General features: G+C 34.1%; 1 protein-coding gene and 1 long non-coding RNA gene across 2 annotated transcripts in view; one reads left to right on the forward strand and one right to left on the reverse strand.

The window, feature by feature from the left end:
• Nucleotides 1-131: 131 nt before the first annotated feature.
• LOC140745064 (uncharacterized) lies at nucleotides 132-4,792 on the reverse strand. The gene is made up of 2 exons (XR_012102615.1): nucleotides 3,377-4,792; nucleotides 132-597 (listed from the first exon to the last, which is right to left on the reverse strand). It is a non-coding gene; the product is annotated as an uncharacterized LOC140745064 (long non-coding RNA).
• An 851-nt stretch (nucleotides 4,793-5,643) lies between these two features.
• gogo (thrombospondin-1 like protein golden goal) overlaps nucleotides 5,644-19,092 on the forward strand; it is a 238,814-nt gene continuing 225,365 nt past the window's right edge. The window contains exon 1 of the mRNA XM_073076862.1: nucleotides 5,644-5,909. The gene's annotated coding sequence lies outside the window, so the exon portion shown is untranslated. The remainder of the gene's footprint in view (nucleotides 5,910-19,092) is intronic.

A 19,092-nucleotide genomic window follows, 5' to 3' on the forward strand; every position in this document is an offset into this window, starting at 1 on the left:
AACCAAACAGAGGGTTTGGTAGCTACCGCCCTTCGTATGGCTACGGATCTTGAAATTAGGGGAAAATCGTTAAGTGCCTGCAAATTTTTGTTAATTTTTTATCCAGTACTATTTAAATAAAACGTCAGAGCGAGGTTTCGAATAATAAATATATTTCTTTTTAACTTTACATTGGGAGAGATATGTCTGTTACCAGCCACTATAAAAGAACACAACAAACTAAAATAGGTTGTATACGTATTGATTAATTTTTGCAAATACAAATGGAGCAAACCAACACGCCCCCTCAAAAATTAATCCTCCAATTATAACAACATTTATACAACAACAAAAATACCTAAACAGATCATATACTCTTTCCCAATGTTTACTGGGGAATACATAATCATGGTCCAACATTTGTTGCAAGGATTAGGAAAAACCCAGTAAAACCTAACCAGACCATTTCACTTATTTATATTAATTAATAAGTGTTAAAGAAATTAAAATTCTAATTTAAAATAAATTAAATCAATTATTCTAAGCCCATTCCTTCTCTAAATTTACAAAAAGTGACGGCGGGCAACGGCTTCGTCAGAACATCTGCCAGTTGTTTACCTGTCGGAATATAATTTAATTTTATTATATTTTTCTCAACTTGTTCTCTGGAGAAATGATATTTAATATCTATATGTTTAGATCGTTTATGGCAAGTTGGATTATTAGCAATACTTATACAGCCGTTATTATCTTCATAAATAATTATAGGCAAAGTAATATTAATTTTTAAGCTGAGAGCCAATGACTTAAGCCACAAAGTTTCCCTAACAGCCTCAAACAAAGCCATATATTCAGCCTCAGTGGAAGAAGCTGCAACTGACAACTGTTTCTTTGTACACCAGGTAATTGAACAATTATCAAACAATTTAAATAAATATCCAGTTGTACTCTTTCTGTCCATTGTATCATTTCCACCCCAATCAGAATCAACAAAACCACATAAAATATTTTTATAGTTACATCTCGTGTAAACTAATTTTAAATCAATAGTACCTTTCAAGTATCTTAAAACCCTTTTAAGACACTGCCAAAGTTCTTTATTATTTTTATTTGAATACCGGCTTAATAAGTTTACACTCAAACTCAAATCTGGACGAGTGCATAACATAATGTACATTAAACAACCTATAACATTCTGACATGGTGCATCATATTTCTCCACAGAATTTAATGCTTCATAATTTAATTTACTTTCGAGAGGAGTACTCACAGGATTGCAGTTTGACATTTTAAATTTATTTAAAACTGTTTTACTATATGCACTTTGATCTAAAAATATTTTATCATCGCATCTAGTTATTTTTATGCCTAGAAATAATTTAATATCTTTTAAATCTGTCATTTTAAATGTACTCATTAGATAGCTTTTAAAATTAGTAAGTGTTTCCACTTCACCACATGCTATTACCAGATCATCAACATATAGTACAAGATAAATATTTTTATAGACATTTCCGTTATCTAACATATAAATGCATCGGTCAGCCGATGAATTCTGAAACCCCCTTGATTTTAGTTTTTGCTCAAATAGTTCAAACCAACATCTAGCAGCTTGTTTTAAGCCATACAATGCTTTATTCAGTTTACAAACATAACCATCTTTATATTTTATACCTTCCGGAATTTTCATAAATATTTCCTCCTTTAGATTACCATTTAAAAATGCAGTTTTAACATCCATATGATGAATTAATAAATTAAACTGATTAGCAAAACAAATAATAAACCTAAAACTAGCTATTCTTGCAACTGGTGCAAATGTTTCATTGTAGTCTGAAAGGTATTCTTGACTAAAGCCTCTGGCAACTAAACGAGCTTTATACCTCAAGGGTTTTCCAAATTCATCGTTCTTAATTGTAAAAATCCATTTACTGTCCACAATATTCCTATTCTCTGGCTTTGGTACAAAGGTCCAAGTTTTATTAACTTCAAGAGAATTTAATTCATCTTTAATTGCACTTTCCCAATGACATTTATCTTCTCTAGTTTGAATTTCAGCAAAAGAACTAGGTAATTTACATAGAATAGATTGAGCACACAATAAATAATTATTCACCATTTGTTTATAAGAAACAGGGGGACGACTTTTAATCCTATCACTCCTTCTAAGATTTAAGTTCTCATCTGTGTTTTGTATATCATGTGAATCTTCATCTACCGAATTATTCCGTTCAAGTACGTCATGGTTAATTTTGCGAATTTTATTCGAGCACACATGCTCATCAGATTTCAGTACATCTGATTTACAACCATCAGAGATTCGAGACTCTATCGACACTGATTTTGACCCGTGGTCTGTACCAGTTTCGTCACGAGAATTTTGAACATTCTCTTCAAGTCCTAATTCAGGCCTGGATTGCCAGAAATTAGTCTCATCTACGATAACATCTCTGACTGTACAAAATTTTTCGCAATTAGGATTCCAAACTTTATAACCATTTGGTTCATATCCGACAAGGATACCCTTCCACGACTTGTCATCAAACTTATTTTTACAAAGTTTGTCATGAACATAAACAGTTGAACCAAAAACCTTTAAATATTTTAATTGAGGTTTTTTATCATGCCACATCTCAAATGGTGTCTTTAATATTTTTTAAAGCTTTAGTTGGTGATATATTGATTAAATAAACAGCTGTTAACACAGCTTGACCCCAAAAGACTTTTTCTAATTTAGCACCGTTTAACATAGCACGAGCTTTTTCTGTAATTGTTCTAACCATTCGTTCAGAAACACCATTTAATTGTGGAGTCCTAGGAACTGTAAGATGATAACTGATTCCCTTTTCAACACAGTAATTTTTCATTTCGGTAGATAAATATTCTCTACCATTATCGCAATAAAGGTAAACTAGCTTTAAGTTAAACTTAGCTTCACTCTTTGCAACAAAATCTTTAAAACAAGAAAATACGTCAGATTTATATGTTATTAAATAAACAACACAGTAATGAGTGAATTGATCAACAAAAAGAACAAAATAATTCTTGTTATCAACAGTTGAAGGAGTAATAGGACCACATACATCTGAATGTACTACATATAATGGTCGTTTAATAAAACTTTTATCCTTTACGTTGTTAAACGGCAGCCGGCTCTGCTTTCCATTTATACATGCCTCACACAGATTATCATCTGGTACCACTGTACGTATTATATTTATGTCGTCAAACATTTCATGAATTCTCATTTGTAAAAATTTATTTTTACCTATATGACCCAAACGCTGATGCCATAATCCGTAACTATTTTTGTCATTGTTATGAACTTGAGAAGCAGGGCAACTGACGTTCAAGCACAGTTCAAAATCTACAGTTATTAAATTATTTGAAAAAATACCTCTCATTATAATTTTACCATCCTTGCAAATTCGTGCTCCTTGTTCGTCGAAAATTATTTCATATCCAGCTCGTTGCATTCTCGAAACAGATAATAAATTGTATGGGACCTCACGGCAGAATAAAACATTCTCCAAAGCTCCTTGTACGCCCATATTACTAGTAAGCTGCAAGGTTCCACGTTTGGTAGCTGTAATAAATTCACCTGATTTAGCAACTGAAATTTTAAGAGGAACATTTAAAACAGTATAATTTATGAAAAGATCATCTCTGTTAATTATGTGATCTGATGCGCCCGAGTCCAGTATAAATGTTATTTTATATTCAGTTTCATTTTGAAGTAGATAATCTCCAGTCATGAAAGCAAAACTTGAAGAAGTAGATGGTTGGTTAGTCTCAATAACTTGAACCGTTCTCATGCGATCAATAGATTTCTGCTGCCTCGATCGCTTAAAATAATAACAATCGTTCTTCACATGACCCTTCCTTCCACAATAAAAACATTTCATAAAATTTTGTTTCTTTCCTGTGTGCGACCGTGAATAATTGTCAATTTTTCTTTTCCGCCATATTTTTTCAGCTTTTCTTTCCGTATGCAAAATTTTTAAACTTGTGTCACCGGATTCATTTTTTAATTTTACTTCATGGTCTAAAAGTCTTGTTTTTACAAAAGCTAAGGTTAAATTATCATCCGACAAGGTTTCTATTGCAGTAACGACTCCATTGTATGTTGAGGGTAATGTCAGAAATAAATGAGCAATTTTATCTGATTCCTCTAATTTTGCACCACAAGCCAATAATTCGGCAATTAAATCATCAAAAACGGAAAAATGCTTAATGAGGGTAGTATCGCCTTGTAATTTTAAAGATAACAATTTTTTTCGTAAAGCCAACTGAGTCGCGATACTTTTCCGTTCGTACAGAGAATCTAAACTTCTCAAAATATCCTTTGCAGAACTCTCTTCTTTCGCAAAACCGAGATATGAGTCACTTAAATATTCAACAATAACGCTCTTTGCGACCCGGTTATTCTTCTGCCACTCACTGCAATCTATATTCGGTTCGTCGTCGATAACTTTTATAACGTCAAGTTCACTAAGTAATGCCCGTATTCTAAATTTCCACACACTGTATTTCTCGCCGTCAAAAGGTTTTACATTTCTTTTCATTTTAGAACTTTCCATAATGCCGAAATTGTACTATAATTTTAAATTTTCAATTTTATATATAAAAATTTTCTGGGCCCATAACCTATTTAAATAAAACGTCAGAGCGAGGTTTCGAATAATAAATATATTTCTTTTTAACTTTACATTGGGAGAGATATGTCTGTTACCAGCCACTATAAAAGAACACAACAAACTAAAATAGGTTGTATACGTATTGATTAATTTTTGCAAATACAAATGGAGCAAACCAACAAGTACCATAAACTATTTCTTGAAGTGGTGACTGTTTTATTAATATTTCTTTTCACAGACGAAGATTATTTCCGTTCGAATGACGCAATGCTTAATTTTGTAGTAGAAAGTTTTCTATTTATTAGGATTCTATTATAAGCCCGCTATAAACACACGTAGACACAAACAGAACAGAAATCTTAATTCATTAATTAGATGATTGCCAGGCCGGGAATCAAACTTGAAACCCCCTTTTTTTTTTTTTTTTTTTTTTTTTTTTTTTTTTTTTTTTTTTTTTTTTTTTTTTTACGAGGGGGAAACCTTCAAAAGGTACCCGGTGCCGTGGGAGCGACACAGGGTTATGTGGGATTTTTACCGCACTAAAACCCCCCCGGTGGCCTTCCTCTACGTTGCCAAGAGGACTCCGGGATCTCCTACGGAACTTGAAACCCCCTGCATATCAGCCTGCCTTGCAGGTTATCATTGTTAATGAAATGAAGTAAACTAAAATTCATACACTTTCTATTTTAGTTACTTACCTCTAGGTAACAGATATTGTGAAATTTAGTCTTTGTAAACTGTAATTTACATAAACGCTAAAATGTTCAGTAAATTGAGGTAGAAACGTAACACAAAACGCAACGCCGCCCAAAGTACATATTGCACGTTTTACAACTTCGGTATGGGTTTGTAGCCGCTGCATGTTCATAATTTGGCGTAAACTTAATAATGTGAGGTCGTTCATTACGCGGTGCGCTCGTAGCTGAACGAAAATGTTGTATGACGCGTCGCTCGCTCCCATTCAGTCGGCCGTCTGTCACACCCCCGCACACCCTAAAACACCCCCAGTAGAGTTTTACGGACCCCTCGTAGCACCCAAGTCTCAGTTTGCCTTCTACTCCCACAGAGGGCATACGCGTCGGGCGCAAGTGGATCCCGATAACCACGCGCTCACTTCCGAAATAGTGCAATAACAAACTATTCGAATTTCAATTTGTGTTCATTGTTATTTTTTTCTTGTTAGCCCAAGATTTTCCTGTGTCCGTTTTCTGTTCAGTGTTGCCCTATTGTTTTAATTGGATTTGTTTAGGCAGTGATAGTGGAGATTTGGACGTCCGCATTTAGCAAACTTACGTAAGTGTATTTACTGCAATGCGATGGTAGTTTTAATAATGTGTAAAAATATATTTTAAAGTAAGTTTTTTTAGTAATTCTCGAACAATATTTGTACGGTCGCTCGTTAATTACTTGCCGGTTTTTTGGCGTGAAAACTCCAGCAGCCGTTTGTTTGATGAATAATTGAGTCGGCGGCGTGTATTTATTTATTAATCATTTATGTCGTCTCTATTGATTGGCGATATTTTTATTAGTTTAGTAAAAATGTTTTATTTCATTACTTATACAAACACGAAAGATTTGTTTTATGTTACCATTTAAATCCTTTTAAGTTTGTTTTACCTTCATGTCTATAATATAATTAACCTTTTTATCCTTATGTACCGTCAATTTTAATTTTCTACAAAGAAAATTCAAATTACGAGCTTTTAAGTGGCGTGTAATTTAATTTAGCGGAAACAGACTTTTCCTTTTCTTTTTAATTGTAGCTATTTTAAAGACGTTAAATAAACCGGTCAAGTGCGAATTAAACAAAATAAGTGTTCGCAAATATTGACGGTTTCGTTTTTTTTTGCATGTTAGTTACATCATTTTCTATTTATTTAACAACAGGTTATATTCATTAATTTTTGATATGCATGTAGGAATCCTCGTTGCCGTAACATTTTAATGTAGTTAAACGTTTTCAGGGTTTTGGCCGTCTGATTGTCCGTTTGTCCTTTTGTTTGCTTGTCTGTCTGTACGTATGTCTGTAGGCTACTCATAACCACTTTGCTCCGAGAGTATTGTTATCAATACTCTAGTAAAGTGGCAATTTTCATCTGTATAATAATATACAGATGAAAATTGCCTGTAAAATGACGTACGGTGATTACGTACTCGTACTATAAAGTATTATATAGACGTGTATGGACCACGTAAGTCATTATTTATATTTTATTCTGTATAAGGCTCATAAAGCTTCTTTTCCAATACGAAACACCTTGTGAAGTGGTGGTAGTTGTATTGACATTCAAAAAGTGCTCCGTAAAAAACCTATTTTGAATTTAAAAAAAAAATTGATTAGAAAAGTAATTTTGTTACTTCCAAAAGGAGATAAATAAAATGCACACCAATTATTCAGACAGGCATAATACAAACCTTTTATGTTCTTACATATTTTTTTATAACTTGACTTTTGAATTATCCTGTAGTTCATTATATCTGGCTGTTTCTCAATTTATTAATCGTATTTTCATATCCGTGTTCAGCGACAAACATCTTTCGTTTTTACAATATGTAAATGTAAAGAAGATTTTCATTTATTTCTATTTCATAAGTCGCTTTGATGTCGTCTTAATTGAACTGTCCAATGCCGACATTGTGTAGTCAAGTATGTTATTATCTGTCCGTTGTTTATTGTGCCCGTTTATTTTAATTAACGTTTTGCCGGCTTTGGCCTCTTCACTTCGGATGGGAGACACATAATCTATTTCATTTTGGGAGTTCGTTTTTTGGTGTGTGTTTTACAAGTGCAAAATGGTTAACTTTTTTATCACTAGTTCTGTAATAAAAAATCCAATTTATGTTTATATTTGTATGCCCCTTTTCATGCATCTTTTCTTTACCCCTTTTTTTTAGTGACATTTAGTAACTAGCAGTAGGAATTAATTAAAAGTCAGTCAAATGGAATGAAACTCCTAATTCAGTAAGGTAGTTTATATTATCATTACAATATCGAAAAAAATATCTTTTCTATTGGGCAATCACATCTCGTACCGATTACCGAACTAATCGGCTTTTCAAATTCAAGCTGAGAACCAGCAAACTCAAGACACGGCCTTTTACTTATACCACTCTTATTTTAGCCTTTTTTGTGAAGGCGGTAGAACCCTTAGTGGTTCGACTCCGGCGGCACACCGCCACACCTATTTCTGCCTCGTAACAACAGTGTTAAGCGCTGCTGTGTTCTGGTTTGAAGGGAAGACCTCAGAGGTAGCGGTGCATCTGTGGCCTCAGGTAGGAATATCTAATCTTATCTGGGTTTGATTACAGATGTCTATGGGCGGCAGTAGCCACTTACCATCAGGTGAACTGGGTGGACGTCTGCAACTCCTATGTTATAAAAAAAATAAAAAGCCTCCAGTAATAGCGATGTATCGGCAACTTATTGTTAGGACTCTTTTATCTTGCATCCAAAGGCAACGACCACTTAACACTAGGTGAGCAGCTTGTCCATTCTTCGACTAACATTTAACAAGCGAACCGTTTTATGTTTCCGTAAACCAAAAAAGTATCCAATGCGCCAAAACTGAAACGAAATAATGCAGCTGTTGTACCGGTCTGCGGTGTGATATTTTGCGGTTAGCCTGCAAGATTGCGAGATGATATGAAGTAATAAATGATACGTGGTAATATGAGAACTAGGATACAGGTCAGACACATTAATTGTGTGTTTTAAACAAGTAGAACCGATACCGTAAATTATACAGAACACAAATAATAATTATTATCTCTATTAAGAGACTAATAGTTGACTTAGAGTGAGTTAGGATATTAAGTGCCCCTGGAAAGTATATAATTTGGTGATTACGACTACGGGACACGTAAACCTATACTGTACTAAAAGAAATACCTATCTTAGATCTTTGGCCTTGGTTTCCTCGTAAAGATTATGTTAGAATGACTTGTGTAGTTGTGTTAACACATGATTTGTAACAACACAACAGGTACCTAGAGCTACGGGCAGATATGGTTTAGGTATTAGGTATAGGTTATAGGTCCATACCTAGGAATACGTCACCATCACGTAAGCATCACGGCCATTTAATCCGGATTTAATTGTCGATATATTTCCTATGAAGTTTCGCTAGCCTCTACTAAGACTGACCTTTACAACTTTTCCGAACTTTCAACATTGTACAATTTACTTGGATTTCTCTCAACTCCTCGATTTTGATAACTTTGGTCGAATGTATTACTCTGAGTAGCGTTGTCGTAATCGCCCCTCGATTATAAGGCTTGGGCAGGTTAAATAATAAAAATCTAAGCCTGATAAGCTTTTAGCGCCTTGCGTGTGCCCTTCAAACCAGGCAGCGACCTCTTAACTTGCGTGCTGGATTTGTTTTATTCCGGGAACAAAAAGCAACCGTCGCGTTCATTATACCGAATGTTTTAAGGGGTTAAGGGATTTTAATGAAGCGCTGTGAATCAAGGGTTGTGAGTGCGAAAAGGGATCAAGGTAAGCAAGTCTGGGGAGCCAGGGGTGCTCGGGTATGAGTCTGCAATGAGGGTTCTAAGGTTATACGTAGGTATTGTCCTGTTTTAATCTCCTGTATGGCTCTCAAACCCCTGTGGGTACGTGAGAGGAAAATGTACCTGTGTCACCAAATAATAGAAAGAGTATGTTAATGATGACAGTAAAATTACCTACAGCTATCAACTTGCATAAGGCATTATATTCTAGTGATGCTAATTCATTTCCTTTTAATTATTATTTTTTGTAACCAATGAAATAATGTTTTTATTCTTTCGCGTTATGTTTGAGTAATTAAAGTCCTATTGCCATACATACTTTACAAGACCAACTTTAAAGATGAAAATGTGGAAAAATATAATTTTATTTAGCTACATCACAAATAACTATTAGGAGGGCCTAGGGTAAGTAAGTGTAAGTAAGGGTAAGTAAGAGAATACGTATTTACTCGTAATTAAGTTTTAATATACCTTCGTGGAACCCAGACTATCTGAGTGGGATACGAGATTAATTTAATTACACTATTACTGATTAGGAAGGTAACTGAATTACGACGTCACAAAACAATAGTATGGAGAGCTGGTATCCAATACAGCAATAAGAATTGTTTCTTTTCTGTTTCATTAAAGTCTGATAAATGTTGACATTTGTATCCAGCCTTTGATGTTGGATGATGAACCGTCCCAACCCACGCGAACGAGAATCTTTATGAAAATTCCTTTAACCTACAACTTTTCATAATTACTCAATTATTCAGTAACTTAATTAGCGAACTTTTGTTTTGTTCAGGCATTCGGTGTTATTGTTTATCTAAACAAATGCTTTTAATTATTAAAATTCCACACCAATAGGAATGTCTTTATACTGCCGTCATTTCGTTATTGTTCCACAAGTAAGCACTGGTCTTCTCTCTGATTTGGTAGACTTACCACAACTTTTTTCCTTATGATGTTTTCGTGCACCGTAATGGCAAGTAATAATTATTTTTTAATAGGCACACAGGTTTGAAAAATCGGAGGTCTGCCTGCCTGAAACACACAGTAAAGTTTGGAAATAACTTTGAACGAAAATATAATACTTAACTGGGTAAAGATAATTATGGGGTCATAAAAAGTGTTTATTCTACTCCACACCCGTTAAGTAGATGCTGATTTTAACTACTTCAAAATACAGTCTCTCAAAGTACCTATTCTCAAAATACTCTAAAAGTACAGTCAAGTTTCATGGCTCATACACAGCTTAGTTATACATTATGTAAGTTAAAGCAAGTATTTACTAAGTTACCCTTACCTTGACCTGTGTTATGCGCTATGGCGTAAACTTCGTAGGATTGTATTTTCAGGCTGAAAAGTAACATCAGAGACGTCAAACTGTTCCGCGCAACACGATTTAGCCGTTAGTATCGGAAATGAGAGTCAGATTTGTTTTAAGGCTTTCTTCCGTTGATTGACGTCTTGAAGGAAACAGCGGAATAGGCTCGTCATTTCAGTTATATTCACAAGTATGTCTAAGTCTAAACCCTTCTTCTAATGGTAAACCCTGTGTAGTTTGATTACGGTGACGCCACCATCATACCTATTTCTCCCTAATAACAGCAGTGTTAAGCGCTGCTACTGTGTTTCGCTTTGAAGGTTGTGGTAAGGGAGACTTATTCGGCGATCCAACTTAGTCTTCAGGGGTAAGGACATTTGTGGCACATATAAGGCAGAAATAAGTATAGCATGTCTCCATGGTACGAAGGACAGAGAGTCCTACCTTACGACCTTTTTATGGGTCTATTATTTACTTTATCTATGATTAGAATTTATTTGTGCTAGAATTAATAATGTATCTATTTATTTTTACCTTGAACTGTAGTGTCTATCTTCGTTCACGTCGCTCTATTATAAGGTTTTCATTTGAGCTGTCAAAAGTTCACGATTTGTGGATCGTCTCCATTTGGAAAGCCGAAATCGTATTATCTTTTTTGTTTTATATTATTTCTCATTCGTTCCCAGTGAGATTTGTGTTTCGTAATCGAATAATGAGTATTTACCTACGTTTGAGTTTAGACAGGAGTACGATAGTGTTTCAGCCAAGTTCAGAATATTCAATGTAATGGTTTTACTCCGTGCGCAAAAACATTTTACCAATACGGTAATTTTTTAGTAGGCAGCGTGAATTCGATATATTTCTTTGTTTTCATATTTTATGTCACTATAGTGATTATTATAATTATTTTCCTTTAAATTAATAATTACATCTAATTAAAATTAAGTTACTGGATCATTGTTGCCTATGGACCTCTGCAATTAAATAGTATCAAAATCCTAGATGGGGTCGGGTACACATCACAAATCGACATATAGCAGCGCTTACCGTTGTTATAAGCAGAAACAGAGGCGACAGTGCCCCTGCTACGAATCAATATCTCTACAAACTTTCAGATGTTCTAATAAAATGTTTAGTCTCACCTTCAAAAGAGCAAATATATTTTAGAACAAAGTCAGAAAATACTACATCTAACTCAATATACATTCAGCGTGTCAACACAACAAGTAGGCTTGTACGAGTGCGTAAGTGGATTCTATACATTAGCCCACGCTTCACGCACTTCGGCTCTCAACAAAGGCCGTATGTACCAGACTGTGACTCAATAATATTTACATAAAACGAGGTCTATTTTGTACACATGTTTAAACAAACTCGTAGTTTCGAAGATTCGGGTATCGTTACTTCGGATTATATGTGGACGTGTTTCAGACGGACGAAAGACCTAAACCACATACATTGCGACGTCCTGTCGTTACGTTTGTATGTATATGAGCCCTTACGAATAATAAATAAAATTAGTTTTCTTACTTAGTACTCGTTGGTGTACTATTAGTAGCATTTTTGCGAAAGAGTGGGTATTTGCCAAAAAAATAATTGTAGTACGTTTATCTCTGATTCCGATAAAATGCGTAGTAGTAACAAATAAGAATTTTGATTTACCAAATCTTTATCACTCGAATCGATTTTAATGGTAGGTCCTTTCATCGAATACGGTTTGAAAGGGAGTTCTTATTATCTCGAAGATATCTGGATCACAGGTAGGTATTGAAAAACCTAGCGCAGGAGTACACGAAAGGTTGTATGTATTTACAATCTTGTTTGACATAACATACTTGACATTTTACGAATGAGCATTTGGTATCCCGGGAGAGACGCAATCTATTCAAAATATCTTTCGGCTGCAGATACCGTCGCCAAATCACCCTTTCATCCGGGCAGACGAAACCTCTTGACGGGGTTCCTGTCTGGCGCGAAATGTTAACGATTTGCCTTTTTTTGCTAGGGTTATACTACTTAGAAGGGGTATACCAAGTAGTGCAAAATATAAGGAAAATTTTATAAGCGTATAATACCTAATGTTTAATTTTTAATAAGCTGTTTATCACGCTTCTAACATTGAAATTGGGTTGCGGTTAAGCATCTCAATTAATTATGTTCACTCTATTAATTAATTTTGTTCAGGTTGAGCTGTGGAATATCCATTTCGATATCAATGCAATGTTTTCTTGAACTCATTATTTATTATCATGATATTACCATCAGATCAGCTTAGTCTGTATGTTGGTCATAGTATTACCGCTTAATTAAAAGCACATGGTTAAACATACTTTTCCAAATCATTCCAGCTTAGTCCTCAGGGGTAGCGGCGCATCTGCGGCCAACCTCAAGTACGAAACTAATCTTAACTGGCGTTGATTACAGTACCCTTACAATGAGTTTTTACGTTTTGACAAATATGACTGTTTTGGTATTTGTTTACGTATTGGCCCAAACAAATTTCAAGTTCTGACAATCCGCTAGGGACACTGGTTGGAAATAGTATGGGCAAATACGTAAACAAATACCAAAATAGTCATATTTGTCAAAACGTAAAAACTCATTGTAAGGGTACAGATCTCCATAGGCGCAGTAGCCTTTTACAGGTGGACTATATGCTCGTCTGCTACTCTTTTATTGTAAAAAAATCTACTAGGCTTAATCAGAATGTAAGTTAAATTAATTATTATAGTATAACATATCCTTAGCCAACAATATGAGACAGCTCGTTGACTAATTTTCATAATGTTTATGTGAGTAGACCAAATATCATATTTATATGAAGCTTTTCCTTAAGTATCTTGGCGGTCTACGTAGATAGTCTAAGGTTTAACAGATGGCATAGTTAATCCTGAAAAAACCTGCAAAGTACAAATAAAACATTTTGTTTTGCATTGGAAATTATATTCCTTTCTTTATATTTATCTAAAAATATTTAGTATTTAGTAGTTTTTTTGAGTAAACCGTAATAAAAGCTTGATTTTGAACAGCGTAATTGATGCTCTGTAGGTAGTAGAGATTCTCGTAGCAGAGGGATATAAAAAAGGATGCAACGAAAGTGGAGTCATCGGGACTGGTGAAATGATAACGCACATACATACCATTATTACATAAAGTATGATAATGCTAGTGTTCCATATTAATGTTCCGAGCTTACATAAGGCCGCTCGCAATCTATAAATTCGCTTCGTCATCATTCTTTAACGAGCTGTTTAATATTCCTAAAAAGTTCATATAAGGCGGCTTTAGCATACCAAAAGAATTTTCAGCTAAAACGCGGCATTTATAAGGGACTCAAAGTTCGAATAGGAGATTAAACTGACAAAAAATGTAACGAAGATTGAAACGGTGGCGTTGATTTGAAAGTACAGTTTGTAGCGCCCGGCGCAGGTGTGCTTTCATTAATCAAACAAAGGAAAAATACTGACAAAGAAATACAAAAACTGTCAAGTTTGAGTTTGATTCGCGTGCGGGTTCCGTGCCAGCTACTTAAGTTGTTTTGAAGCTCATAATTATGCTTTTTGTCTAATTACTTTTAATATGCTCGCCTCTTTGTCAGTCTTTCTGTACTAATTTTGACTGTAATTTTGATTTATAATTGGTTATATTTCACTCTAAAAATATGTTGATTTTTCCACTGATAGGAAAAATTTAAAAACAATACAAAGGTGTGCACTTGGGCGGAGCTGCAACACTTGTTAAGAATATTTTAAACGTTTTGTAGACGTCATCTCTATGAAGGTTTATAAATTTTCAATATTGAAGTGGGACCCTAAAATGTTTCAAACACCTAATTGTTCCTTCAACCATTCCTGTTCCCAAATAGGCAGGAAATTAGGCTTCCAAATCGGAATAAAAGATTGTGATTATGCTAAGTATTTGTACACTTTTCTTTTTTGGTTGAAGAAGTTACGTCTGTTTTTGAATGGTCTTTGTCATTCTTAGATATCATTTTCTACGTGAAATATCATATATAAAGACATCAAAGCATTCTAGAATTAGTCAATTAACGTACATTTCAAACAATGTTGATAACATGATGTAACTATAAGACCTAGGTATAGTGTTTAGATACTTTATTGTTACCTTATATGTATGTTCCTAAATTAGATGTGGATACTGCGTTGTTTCATAACAATAAAGAAATTAAGCACCCATGTAATTAAACTGAGAACCAAGATACTATTTATATAAAGAAACGCTCATGAAAATGAATAATATATGTTAAAAAATAATTCGATTATAAATAAATTATAATCAAATGGATACTTAAGGACGAATTTTATAAGTTTTGGTTTTAGTATGGTTCCGAATTTTACTATAAGCTCGGAACCCTAAAATTGTTCATTTATTACTCTCAAATAGGTAAAAATCTAAGTCGTTTTGAAAAATTACGATAACGACTCTGGGCGGTCGCGTTAAGTATACCATCCATGCGTCTTTTATGTAAACCGAAATGAAAAGGTTGGCATCGCTTGATGAAAAGCTGTTTCGTGTACATTTTACGGCCAGCCGTATCGTTCCCGCTTTTATAGGAAGCGTTCCATGTCTCGATGGCGTATTAAAGTTATTTTGTAACATAAATTATTTTATAATAAGCTGTTTTGGTACCTTTAGCGTTTAAAGTGCATTATGAACAATGATGTCTTTTTTGAAGATTGATCGTTTAGATATTTTTTTATGTACAGAAAGAAAACAAATAATTATCAGATAGAAACATTTTAAAATATTATTTACTTTGTCTTATGTACTAAAAGCAACGCAAATAGGATCGAATGCGGTAAAAAAAAGGAAACCTTCCTCTCCTGAGTTTGTAAAGTTTAGTAATAAAATATGGCGCTCCTGGGATGTAGAGGATTCTAAATAGAGCCCGTGGTAAATATATGAAAATGAATATAGGTAGCCGAATCTGAATGATTTTCCATTTTATATTGTTTTCGAGCAATCATTAACATGTTTTCCTGAAAAAATCCACGAAAACGTTTCTACCTATTATTTACTTAACATTTTAGAAAGAAAAAAACACAAACATTTATTTCTGCTGTTGCAGACTTAACATTTTTAATTAACCCATTTTACATTCCCTTTTGTAATAACATGGAATTGCAAGCTATACTTCACACCTTATGTATGTGGAAACATCGTGTGAGTAAGTAGATACTATAATCTTAGGTGTCGTAAACTTGTATGGGTTTGGCGAGAGACGTGTTAATGAAATTATATATGAGCAACCCTCTTAATTCACATACAGTCATGTTGTGTTCTGATTTATGATTGCATTTATTTTACTTAATAGTTTCTTGATCCAAACTATTTTATAATTACTAGTAGTACCCGCGATTAAAAAAAACCTGACATACATATAACTGAAAATTTGTACCTTCATTGACAGTGGCGCCATCTGTCGAAAATTGGTCATAGAAACTCAGAAACCTTCGTGGGCTTATGCATAACAACTTTGCTGAAGATCATCACATGATTAAATGCATAGTTTACGATTCTTTAAAGGACATACACACAAACATTCATTTATATGTGTATATATATTTAGATGAATCTGGGATTTCCATCTCGGATACACTTAATCTTTAATAGACGTGCGCATTAGAAATTAATTATAAGAAAGTAATTATGACTACCTATAGGTACCTAATTTTAAGAAAGTAATTGGTTTTAAACGTGAAGAAAACCTTCACGAGCAAACCTACATCGTTAAGAGTTTTCCTAAGTTCATTAATGGTAGGTAAAATCTATGAAGGCCTAAAGCCTTATTTACAAGTTTTTTTCATCATTAATGGAGTATCTTATTAAGTATTATGGACGTAAACAAAAATTGTGTTTTATTTTTTCTTAGAAACTTCGGAAAATAACCCAGAGAAACGTATAAAAAATCCCTGTCAATCCATATTCTACTTTTAAAAATCAAGATATTCGGTTTATTTGCATAATATTATTTTTTTCTCAGAATAAATCACTGAAATCAGTATGAAGGCATATACAGATGAATATTGTAACGATTGAGAAGTTTGATAAGACTGCCTCAAAGAAAGATAGGAGCAAAAAATCACCGAAGCAGATTGATTGATTCCGGCTCGAGCTCGCGTCTGTTAGATTACACCATTTGTCTTTTACTTGTTACTCAGCCGAATAACCACACCGCATAAAATGTAGACGAGCCTATTTGGGATTGTAACATACACTACTGTAGACGAAAGAATGAGTAATATCTCAAATAGGTAATATATTCGTATCATTAGTATTTGTGAAGCTGCTTTATGCTACGACAGAAGCGTGTTGATTCAGAAAAGCATGCCATATTATGAGACAAAATCGACGTAGCTTGAATTTGATGGACTTAAACATTTACACGAGGGTTTTCATCTATCTAAAAAAATGATTGTCACTGATTATTATCTTAAGCTATATAAAATTTTCAAATAAATAAGAATACAATCATGCTAAATTCTTATAATTTGTATAACTTTACTAGAATTCTTCTACTTCTTCCCTTTAAATGTTTGATTGGGTCAGGCTGTGGCCTACACTGTTTCCTTGTGAGAGGAACCTCTTGTCCAGCATTAATACGGCAACGAATGAATGTAGCCAATTTTAGCTATTTTTTTTTATAATGTAAGAGTAGCAGACGAGCATGCAGTCCACCTGATGGTAAGTGGCTACTGCCGCCCATGGACATCTGTAATCAACTCCAGATAAGATAAGATATTCCTACCTGACGTCAGCCACAGATGCGCCGCTACCCCTGAGGACTAAGCTGGAATGCTTCGGAAAAGTCAGTCTCCCTTACCACACCCTTCAAACCGGAACATAGCAGCTCCTAACACTGCTGTTATTAGGTAGAAATAGGTGTGGCGGTGGTGCCGCCGGAGTCGAACCACAAAGGGTTCTACCACCTTCAACAAAGGGTTCTACCACCTTCAAACCAGCTTCCTTGTGTTTAAAATGTTTCAAACTAAATGAAAAACTGCTTTCTAATAAGTCGTTGCATTGCGTTTCTTTTGCTTCTTTCTTCTGATTTCTCGTCGGTAGTGAAACAAGAGTTCAACACCAGAAGAAAGTGAGAGATAAGAGTAAAGATTAAACCCGAAGCAGATTGATTGATTCCTGCTGGCGCGCGTGTCAGTCAGATTAGATCGTTTGTCTTCGGTTTGTTACTTACCCACACTGCAGCCTCATATTATCTAAATGGCAAATAAATTAACTGGATGTCCTAGGTATTTTTGCCTTGAAAATCAATATAGGGTCTAAATTTCATCTACAATGTAAAGATTGTATTTTAGATCGGGGGGCGGATTTAAGCGCACGCGAAGTTACTATTGAAGTTATCTGTTTTATCATCTATTTTAAGTTTGACTAAGCATGCTCTAAGTAATTCGTATATTCAACTTCACAATTAGCATATATAACACTATTCAAAAAAGTTCTACGAAAATTCCTGCTATTGTGTATAATTTGTCGTATAAAGAACAAGTACGACGTGTAAATTACGCCAAAGACAGGAAGAACAAATTGAAATTGGCTATTGAATTGAACAAATTGGCTAAGAAATCAACTTATAAATTTGTTCATTACAGATATCACTAGTCAGTCACAGTTGAAAAAAAGAAGTTTTATAAAATAAGTGATTAAATTTATAACTTTACTTTCACAAAGTAAATACTAATTTATAAGTTAAATTGGGACGAGATTTCCACGAAACAAACGAATGGAAAAATGTCTCGAATTGAAAGTGTAATTACCAGAGTTTTAAAACACCTGTTACTTTTCCAGACATAATTCAATTTGTTACGGCAAAAGCAAGTTTACTCACTTTTTTGAATAACTCTTTCTAAAAAACTTTCTGTTGACTTCTCTACATTACACTTTGGTATAATGATATAACCATGAAAATTAGTGAATAAATAGCTCTGGCATATGTTTTAATTTTTTCTAAAATCATTATAGAGGATTCTTCGGAGTTCTTTGAAATATGTGCCTCTACTTAAACACATTTATACAGTTTATTTGTCATTAAGTCTGTCTATTTATTTGAGCCAATTCTTGCCCGACCTGAATAAATTTTGTCACAAACTTGCAAAAAAAATCTTTAACAAAGAAATATTGAAAACCTGAAATCTATTGTGGCCGTGTTTTTTCAGATCGCATCTGATTAAATGGAGGAAACTTTTCTTAAGATGAGAACGCTGAGTGAAGACCGCGCTTATCCAAGAGAAAAGTGTAAAAGAAAATCAATATACATTTCCCAATGGTTCTTGTCTAATGCAATATTGCACAAGTTTTAATATAACGCTCCTTCTTTATTATTTGTGCTTCGTCTTCGAGGGAACGTGCCTTTATTTCTAAGTACTTTGGGAATTTAGATCAAAACTGCTGAGTTCCGGTTATTGCAGTATAGCTACTAATAAAGAAGGATTATTTGATAGATGCTTTGTTCAATTCTTCTTCTGAATCGCTTCTTGATTGCTGAAGGTCTTGCCTGCTTTGATAGTCTATTATGCAGGTGTGCTGCAAATTTTGCCAATGTGCTCCGTCTTTCACTTGTAAGAGGCACTCTATGACAAAAATCTTGTGTAGGTCTTAATCTGGTCACACCATCTG

This window comes from Epargyreus clarus, unplaced genomic scaffold (assembly GCF_041222505.1).
Source record: "Epargyreus clarus isolate Ecla_fem2 unplaced genomic scaffold, WU_Ecla_fem_2.2 ptg000009l, whole genome shotgun sequence".
Taxonomy (NCBI): Eukaryota; Metazoa; Arthropoda; class Insecta; order Lepidoptera; family Hesperiidae; genus Epargyreus; species Epargyreus clarus.